The 7,805-nt window shown below is 37.6% G+C and overlaps 9 non-coding genes across 9 annotated transcripts; all 9 read left to right on the forward strand.

Annotated features, from left to right (window-relative positions):
* Positions 1 to 106: 106 nt before the first annotated feature.
* trnac-gca lies at positions 107 to 178 on the forward strand. The gene has a single exon. It is a non-coding gene; the product is annotated as a tRNA-Cys (tRNA).
* Positions 179 to 597: 419 nt separating this feature from the next.
* On the forward strand, positions 598 to 669 carry trnac-gca. The gene has a single exon. It is a non-coding gene; the product is annotated as a tRNA-Cys (tRNA).
* A 422-nt stretch (positions 670 to 1,091) lies between these two features.
* On the forward strand, positions 1,092 to 1,163 carry trnac-gca. The gene has a single exon. It is a non-coding gene; the product is annotated as a tRNA-Cys (tRNA).
* Positions 1,164 to 2,632: 1,469 nt separating this feature from the next.
* On the forward strand, positions 2,633 to 2,704 carry trnac-gca. Its single transcript has one exon. It is a non-coding gene; the product is annotated as a tRNA-Cys (tRNA).
* A 722-nt stretch (positions 2,705 to 3,426) lies between these two features.
* On the forward strand, positions 3,427 to 3,498 carry trnac-gca. The gene has a single exon. It is a non-coding gene; the product is annotated as a tRNA-Cys (tRNA).
* A 1,771-nt stretch (positions 3,499 to 5,269) lies between these two features.
* On the forward strand, positions 5,270 to 5,341 carry trnac-gca. Its single transcript has one exon. It is a non-coding gene; the product is annotated as a tRNA-Cys (tRNA).
* A 702-nt stretch (positions 5,342 to 6,043) lies between these two features.
* Positions 6,044 to 6,115, forward strand: trnac-gca. The gene has a single exon. It is a non-coding gene; the product is annotated as a tRNA-Cys (tRNA).
* A 723-nt stretch (positions 6,116 to 6,838) lies between these two features.
* trnac-gca lies at positions 6,839 to 6,910 on the forward strand. Its single transcript has one exon. It is a non-coding gene; the product is annotated as a tRNA-Cys (tRNA).
* Positions 6,911 to 7,332: 422 nt separating this feature from the next.
* On the forward strand, positions 7,333 to 7,404 carry trnac-gca. Its single transcript has one exon. It is a non-coding gene; the product is annotated as a tRNA-Cys (tRNA).
* The last annotated feature ends 401 nt before the right edge of the window (positions 7,405 to 7,805 follow it).

Below are 7,805 nucleotides of genomic sequence, written 5' to 3' on the forward strand. Positions count from 1 at the left end.
TGGGTATGTTTTCAGAGAGAGAGTGTTCTTTATTAGTTTTTGTCGATCTCCAGCTATTATGTCCCTTATTTGACAATTTTTCCGCCTTTAGACAGTTTCTAGCAGAGGGGGTATAGCTCAGTGGTAGAGCATTTGACTGCAGATCAAGAGGTCCCAGGTTCAAATCCTGATGCCCCCTTTAAATCAAGTGCTTTCAAAGAGTATTTTGAGGGTAGAGGACTCTTTTTTTGAATATGTTACTCAGGCAAAATTGTCCCTTATTAGACAATTTCTCAAGTTCAAATCCTGTCACCCCCTTGAAATCAAGTACTTTCTAAGTGTATTTTCAGAGAGGGAGTGCTCCTTTTTTGGTTATGTTACTCAGTCTAAAATGTCCCTCATTCAATGGTTTTTCTCTGTCAGACAGTTCCTATCAGAGGTGGAAGTGCAATAGACTTCAGATCAATAGGTCTCAGATTGTAATATATTTGTCATCTTCAAATCAAATACTTTATGGGTATGTTTTCAGAGAGAGTGTTCTTCATTAGTTTTTGTTGATCTCCAGCTATAATGTCCCTTATTAGACAATTTTTCGGCCTTTAGACAGTTTCAAGCAGAGGGGGTATAGCTCAGTGGTAGACTATTTGACTGCAGATCAAGAGGTCCCAGGTTCAAATCCTGATGCCCCCTTTAAATCAAGTGCTTTCAAAGAGTATTTTGAGGGTAGAGGACTCTTTTTTCGAATATGTTACTCAGGGAAAATTGTCCCTTATTAGACAATTTCTCAGTGTCAAATCCTGGCGCCCCCCTTGAAATCAAGTATCTTCTAAGTGTATTTTGAGAGAGGGAGTGCTCCTTTTTTGGTTATGTTACTCAGTCTAAAATGTCCCTCATTCAATGGTTTTTCTCTGTCAGACAGTTCCTATCAGAGGAGGAAGTGCAATAGACTTCAGATCAATAGGTCTCAGATTGTAATTTTTTTGTCAACTTGAAATCATGCACTTTATGGGTACGTTTTCAAAGAGAGAGTTTTCTTTATTAGTTTTTGTCGATCTCCAGCTATTATGTCCCTTATTAGACAATTTTTCCGCCTTTAGACAGTTTCTAGCAGGGGGGGTATAGCTCAGTGGTAGAGTCTTTGACTGCAGATCAAGAGGTCCCAGGTTCAAACCCTGATGCCCCCTTAAAATCAGGAGCTTTCAAAGAGTATTTTGAGGGTAGAGGACTTTTTTTCCGAATATGTTACTCAGGCAAAATTGTCCCTTATTAGACAATTTCTCAAGTTCAAATCCTGTCACCCCCTTGAAATCAAGTACTTTCTAAGTGTATTTTGAGAGAGGGAGTGCTCCTTTTTTGGTTATGTTACTCAGTCTAAAATGTCCCTCATTCAATGGTTTTTCTCTGTCAGACAGTTCCTATCAGAGGAGGAAGTGCAATAGACTTCAGATCAATAGGTCTCAGATTGTAATTTTTTTGTCAACTTGAAATCAAACACTTTATGGGTACGTTTTCAAAGAGAGAGTTTTCTTTATTAGGTTATGTTGATCACAAGCTAAAATCTCCCTTGTTAGACAATTTCTCAGTATCAAATCCTGGCGCCCCCCTTGAAATCAAGTACTTTCTCAGTGTTTCTTGAGAGAGGGAGTGCTCTGCTAAAATGTCCCTCATTAGATGGTTTTTCTCTGTCAGACAGTTCCTAACAGAGGTGGAAGTGCAACAGACTTCAGATCAATAGGTCTCAGATTGTAATACTTTTGTCATCAAGAAATCAATTACTTTATGGGTATGTTTTCAGAGAGAGAGAGTGTTCTATATTAGTTTTTGTCGATCTCAGTCTAAAATGTCCCTCATTCAAATGGTTTTTCTCTGTCAGACAGTTCCTATCAGAGGAGGAAGTGCAATAGACTTCAGATCAATAGGTCTCAGATTGTAATTTTTTTGTCAACTTGAAATCAAACACTTTATGGGTACATTTTCAAAGAGAGAGTTTTCTTTATTAGGTTATGTTGATCACAAGCTAAAATCTCCCTTGTTAGACAATTTCTCAGTATCAAATCCTGGCGCCCCCCTTGAAATCAAGTACTTTCTAAGTGTATCTTGAGAGAGGGAGTGCTCCTTTTTTGGTTATGTTACTCAGTCTAAAATGTCCCTCATTCAATGGTTTTTCTCTGTCAGACAGTTCCTATCAGAGGAGGAAGTGCAATAGACTTCAGCTCAATAGGTCTCAGATTGTAATTTTTTTGTCAACTTGAAATCAAACACTTTATGGGTACGTTTTCAAAGAGAGAGTTTTCTTTATTAGGTTATGTTGATCACAAGCTAAAATCTCCCTTGTTAGACAATTTCTCAGTATCAAATCCTGGCGCCCCCCTTGAAATCAAGTACTTTCTCAGTGTTTCTTGAGAGAGGGAGTGCTCTGCTAAAATGTCCCTCATTACATGTTTTTTCTCTGTCAGACAGTTCCTAACAGAGGTGGAAGTGCAACAGACTTCAGATCAATAGGTCTCAGATTGTAATATATTTGTTATCTTCAAATCAAATACTTTATGGGTATGTTTTCAGAGAGAGAGTGTTCTTCATTAGTTTTTGTTGATCTCCAGCTATAATGTCCCTTATTAGACAATTTTTCGGCCTTTAGACAGTTTCAAGCAGAGGGGGTATAGCTCAGTGGTAGAGCATTTGACTGCAGATCAAGAGGTCCCAGGTTCAAATCCTGATGCCCCCTTTAAATCAAGTGCTTTCAAAGAGTATTTTGAGGGTAGAGGACTCTTTTTTCGAATATGTTACTCAGGCAAAATTGTCCCTTATTAGACAATTTCTCAAGTTCAAATCCTGTCACCCGCTTGAAATCAAGTACTTTCTAAGTGTATTTTGAGAGAGGGAGTGCTCCTTTTTTGGTTATGTTACTCAGTCTAAAATGTCCCTCATTCAATGGTTTTTCTCTGTCAGACAGTTCCTATCAGAGGAGGAAGTGCAATAGACTTCAGATCAATAGGTCTCAGATTGTAATTTTTTTGTCAACTTGAAATCAAAAACTTTATGGTAACATTTTCAAAGAGAGAGTTTTCTTTATTAGGTTATGTTGATCACAAGCTAAAATCTCCCTTGTTAGACAATTTCTCAGTATCAAATCCTGGCGCCCCCCTTGAAATCAAGTACTTTCTAAGTGTATCTTGAGAGAGGGAGTGCTCCTTTTTTGGTTATGTTACTCAGTCTAAAATGTCCCTCATTCAATGGTTTTTCTCTGTCAGACAGTTCCTATCAGAGGTGGAAGTGCAATAGACTTCAGATCAATAGGTCTCAGATTGTAATATATTTGTCATCTTCAAATCAAATACTTTATGGGTATGTTTTCAGAGAGAGAGTGTTCTTCATTAGTTTTTGTTGATCTCCAGCTATAATGTCCCTTATTAGACAATTTTTCGGCCTTTAGACAGTTTCAAGCAGAGGGGTATAGCTCAGTGGTAGAGCATTTGACGGCAGATCAAGAGGTCCCAGGTTCAAATCCTGATGCCCCCTTTAAATCAAGTGCTTTCAAATAGTATTTTGAGGGTAGAGGACTCTTTTTTCGAATATGTTACTCAGGCAAAATTGTCCCTTATTAGACAATTTCTCAAGTTCAAATCCTGTCACCTGCTTGAAATCAAGTACTTTCTAAGTGTATTTTGAGAGAGGGAGTGCTCCTTTTTTGGTTATGTTACTCAGTCTAAAATGTCCCTCATTCAATGGTTTTTCTCTGTCAGACAGTTCCTATCAGAGGAGGAAGTGCAATAGACTTCAGATCAATAGGTCTCAGATTGTAATTTTTTTGTCAACTTGAAATCAAACACTTTATGGGTACATTTTCAAAGAGAGAGTTTTCTTTATTAGGTTATGTTGATCACAAGCTAAAATCTCCCTTGTTAGACAATTTCTCAGTATCAAATCCTGGCGCCCCCCTTAAAATCAAGTACTTTCTAAGTGTATCTTGAGAGAGGGAGTGCTCCTTTTTTGGTTATGTTACTCAGTCTAAAATGTCCCTCATTCAATGGTTTTTCTCTGTCAGACAGTTCCTATCAGAGGAGGAAGTGCAATAGACTTCAGATCAATAGGTCTCAGATTGTAATTTTTTTGTCAACTTGAAATCAAACACTTTATGGGTACGTTTTCAAAGAGAGAGTTTTCTTTATTAGGTTATGTTGATCACAAGCTAAAATCTCCCTTGTTAGACAATTTCTCAGTATCAAATCCTGGCGCCCCCCTTGAAATCAAGTACTTTCTCAGTGTTTCTTGAGAGAGGGAGTGCTCTGCTAAAATGTCCCTCATTAGATGGTTTTTCTCTGTCAGACAGTTCCTAACAGAGGTGGAAGTGCAACAGACTTCAGATCAATAGGTCTCAGATTGTAATACTTTTGTCATCAAGAAATCAATTACTTTATGGGTATGTTTTCAGAGAGAGAGAGTGTTCTATATTAGTTTTTGTCGATCTCAGTCTAAAATGTCCCTCATTCAAATGGTTTTTCTCTGTCAGACAGTTCCTATCAGAGGAGGAAGTGCAATAGACTTCAGATCAATAGGTCTCAGATTGTAATTTTTTTGTCAACTTGAAATCAAACACTTTATGGGTACATTTTCAAAGAGAGAGTTTTCTTTATTAGGTTATGTTGATCACAAGCTAAAATCTCCCTTGTTAGACAATTTCTCAGTATCAAATCCTGGCGCCCCCCTTGAAATCAAGTACTTTCTAAGTGTATCTTGAGAGAGGGAGTGCTCCTTTTTTGGTTATGTTACTCAGTCTAAAATGTCCCTCATTCAATGGTTTTTCTCTGTCAGACAGTTCCTATCAGAGGAGGAAGTGCAATAGACTTCAGCTCAATAGGTCTCAGATTGTAATTTTTTTGTCAACTTGAAATCAAACACTTTATGGGTACGTTTTCAAAGAGAGAGTTTTCTTTATTAGGTTATGTTGATCACAAGCTAAAATCTCCCTTGTTAGACAATTTCTCAGTATCAAATCCTGGCGCCCCCCTTGAAATCAAGTACTTTCTCAGTGTTTCTTGAGAGAGGGAGTGCTCTGCTAAAATGTCCCTCATTACATGTTTTTTCTCTGTCAGACAGTTCCTAACAGAGGTGGAAGTGCAACAGACTTCAGATCAATAGGTCTCAGATTGTAATATATTTGTTATCTTCAAATCAAATACTTTATGGGTATGTTTTCAGAGAGAGAGTGTTCTTCATTAGTTTTTGTTGATCTCCAGCTATAATGTCCCTTATTAGACAATTTTTCGGCCTTTAGACAGTTTCAAGCAGAGGGGGTATAGCTCAGTGGTAGAGCATTTGACTGCAGATCAAGAGGTCCCAGGTTCAAATCCTGATGCCCCCTTTAAATCAAGTGCTTTCAAAGAGTATTTTGAGGGTAGAGGACTCTTTTTTCGAATATGTTACTCAGGCAAAATTGTCCCTTATTAGACAATTTCTCAAGTTCAAATCCTGTCACCCGCTTGAAATCAAGTACTTTCTAAGTGTATTTTGAGAGAGGGAGTGCTCCTTTTTTGGTTATGTTACTCAGTCTAAAATGTCCCTCATTCAATGGTTTTTCTCTGTCAGACAGTTCCTATCAGAGGAGGAAGTGCAATAGACTTCAGATCAATAGGTCTCAGATTGTAATTTTTTTGTCAACTTGAAATCAAAAACTTTATGGTAACATTTTCAAAGAGAGAGTTTTCTTTATTAGGTTATGTTGATCACAAGCTAAAATCTCCCTTGTTAGACAATTTGACAGTATCAAATCCTGGCGCCCCCCTTGAAATCAAGTACTTTCTCAGTGTTTCTTGAGAGAGGGAGTGCTCTGCTAAAATGTCCCTCATTACATGGTTTTTCTCTGTCAGACAGTTCCTAACAGAGGTGGAAGTGCAACAGACTTCAGATCAATAGGTCTCAGATTGTAATATATTTGTCATCTTCAAATCAAATACTTTATGGGTATGTTTTCAGAGAGAGAGTGTTCTTCATTAGTTTTTGTTGATCTCCAGCTATAATGTCCCTTATTAGACAATTTTTCCGCCTTTAGACAGTTTCTAGCAGAGAGGGTATAGCTCAGTGGTAGAGCATTTGACTGCAGATCAAGAGGTCCCAGGTTCAAATCCTGATGCCCCCTTTAAATCTAGTGCTTTTATAGAGTATTTTGAGGGTAGAGGACTCTTTTTTCGAATATGTTACTCAGGCAAAATTGTCCATTATTAGACAATTTCTCAAGTTCAAATCCTGTCACCCCCTTGAAATCAAGTACTTTCTAAGTGTATTTTGAGAGAGGGAGTGCTCCTTTTTTGGTTATGTTACTCAGTCTAAAATGTCCCTCATTCAATGGTTTTTCTCTGTCAGACAGTTCCTATCAGAGGAGGAAGTGCAATAGACTTCAGATCAATAGGTCTCAGATTGTAATTTTTTTGTCAACTTGAAATCAAACACTTTATGGGTACATTTTCAAAGAGAGAGTTTTCTTTATTAGGTTATGTTGATCACAAGCTAAAATCTCCCTTGTTAGACAATTTCTCAGTATCAAATCCTGGCGCCCCCCTTAAAATCAAGTACTTTCTAAGTGTATCTTGAGAGAGGGAGTGCTCCTTTTTTGGTTATGTTACTCAGTCTAAAATGTCCCTCATTCAATGGTTTTTCTCTGTCAGACAGTTCCTATCAGAGGTGGAAGTGCAATAGACTTCAGATCAATAGGTCTCAGATTGTAATATATTTGTCATCTTCAAATCAAATACTTTATGGGTATGTTTTCAGAGAGAGAGTGTTCTTCATTAGTTTTTGTTGATCTCCAGCTAGAATGTCCCTTATTAGACAATTTTTCGGCCTTAAGACAGTTTCAAGCAGAGGGGGTATAGCTCAGTGGTAGAGCATTTGACTGCAGATCAAGAGGTCCCAGGTTCAAATCCTGATGCCCCCTTTAAATCAAGTGCTTTCAAAGAGTATTTTGAGGGTAGAGGACTCTTTTTTCGAATATGTTACTCAGTCAAAATTGTCCCTTATTAGACAATTTCTCAAGTTCAAATCCTGTCACCCGCTTGAAATCAAGTACTTTCTATGTGTATTTTGAGAGAGGGAGTGCTCCTTTTTTGGTTATGTTACTCAGTCTAAAATGTCCCTCATTCAATGGTTTTTCTCTGTCAGACAGTTCCTATCAGAGGTGGAAGTGCAATAGACTTCAGATCAATAGGTCTCAGATTGTAATATATTTGTCATCTTCAAATCAAATACTTTATGGGTATGTTTTCAGAGAGAGAGTGTTCTTCATTAGTTTTTGTTGATCTCCAGCTATAATGTCCCTTATTAGACAATTTTTCCGCCTTTAGACAGTTTCTAGCAGAGAGGGGTATAGCTCAGTGGTAGAGCATTTGACTGCAGATCAAGAGGTCCCAGGTTCAAATCCTGATGCCCCCTTTAAATCAAGTGCTTTCAAAGAGTATTTTGAGGGTAGAGGACTCTTTTTTCGAATATGTTACTCAGGCAAAATTGTCCATTATTAGACAATTTCTCAAGTTCAAATCCTGTCACCCCCTTGAAATCAAGTACTTTCTAAGTGTATTTTGAGAGAGGGAGTGCTCCTTTTTTGGTTATGTTACTCAGTCTAAAATGTCCCTCATTCAATGGTTTTTCTCTGTCAGACAGTTCCTATCAGAGGAGGAAGTGCAATAGACTTCAGATCAATAGGTCTCAGATTGTAATTTTTTGTCAACTTGAAATCAAACACTTTATGGGTACGTTTTCAAAGAGAGAGTTTTCTTTATTAGGTTATGTTGATCACAAGCTAAAATCTCCCTTATTAGACAATTTTTCCGCCT

The sequence above is a fragment of the Oncorhynchus mykiss genome, unplaced genomic scaffold (assembly GCF_013265735.2).
Source record: "Oncorhynchus mykiss isolate Arlee unplaced genomic scaffold, USDA_OmykA_1.1 un_scaffold_750, whole genome shotgun sequence".
NCBI classification, from domain to species: domain Eukaryota; kingdom Metazoa; phylum Chordata; class Actinopteri; order Salmoniformes; family Salmonidae; genus Oncorhynchus; species Oncorhynchus mykiss.